This window comes from Toxotes jaculatrix, chromosome 21 (genome assembly GCF_017976425.1).
Source record: "Toxotes jaculatrix isolate fToxJac2 chromosome 21, fToxJac2.pri, whole genome shotgun sequence".
NCBI lineage: Eukaryota > Metazoa > Chordata > Actinopteri > Toxotidae > Toxotes > Toxotes jaculatrix.
In genome coordinates this window covers 18,777,402-18,778,691 of record NC_054414.1, presented here as the reverse complement: position 1 = coordinate 18,778,691, position 1,290 = coordinate 18,777,402, and positions in this window count along the sequence as shown.

Below are 1,290 nucleotides of genomic sequence, written 5' to 3'. Positions count from 1 at the left end.
CGCAGTTGTTCTGGCCTCAGCTCCTTCAGGTGTTTGTGTCTGTAAATGTGGCTCGTTACCTTGAGAGGAAACACCTGGACTCTTGCATGTACACTGGTCTCAAACTGAGCGGTGAACCACAGAGCTCCCCCACTGCGGCGGTGACTTCATAGCATTTATTTTCAAATACACATATACAGCAACATGAATCATCATAAACCAGTTATTGATCAAATGCACAATAACGAGAACAATCACATTTCCACAACTGTACAGCGTCAGAATTAACCCTAAAAAAAAAAGAAAAGAGAAGGTGATGAGTTTTTCTTACTGCAGAAACTTCTCCAGTGCACAGGTAAGTACACAGGTAGGTGGAGAGGAGGACCACTGAAGCACACACACCTAACCGCACACATCCGTCCTGCACACCGAGACAAATGCGGTCTACTGGGAAAATAAATAAAAGAGCCGAGAATTTACTGTAGCATGCAGATAACGTCGCAAGCCTGAAGTCCTATGTCTCTGTTCTCTTTAATGAAAGAAGCAGCTTTGCGACCATAGAGATAAAAATACTGTTTTATGTCTATGTCGGCAATACATGTTAAACACACACGGTTTGGGAGCGAAGTGTGGGACCTGTTGACTCTTTATCACAACCTGTGTGAGTGAAGGTTAGCACCACACACCCTCACACACATACACCCACACACACACACACACACACACACACACGTTTTAGTCAGTATATCCCTCCAAATCCAGAGAGCATATATAAACAGGATATACAGAGACCACTTTGTGAAGGGAGGCAACAAGCAGACGGCTGTCTCTCACATGAGATGCATGCAAGAAGTTGTTTCGATAGTGACGAGTCACGAGGAATATCGATCAACGTTGGGACGTCTTTGAGCTCGTGGAGGCAACGCGTCCTCGCACAGGCAGAAAGCACGAGCTCTCCAGCTGGTTGCATTTGTTTCACTGAATTACAGAATACGAGTTTGTTTGTTTTTTTTCACGGAGAAGGAAACGTTTGTTCACCTGAACACGAAAGCGGAAAAACTCTAGTCTTACTTTATACAAAATACACCATGTGGCCAAAAATATATGGACATGCCTGTGGGCTTGTGTTGGTGATGGTTCCCGGCCTCAGGGTCCACGCTCCACGCTCCACACTACGGGTCGTACGATTATTTTGAAGGGCAGAGAGATGATAAACAGGAAATGGAAGCAGTTTCGGTTACACGAAACCACGCTGGGTTTCCTCTTTGTTTTGACTTGCAAAACACCCTTCAGCTGAAGTGGTCACATCCT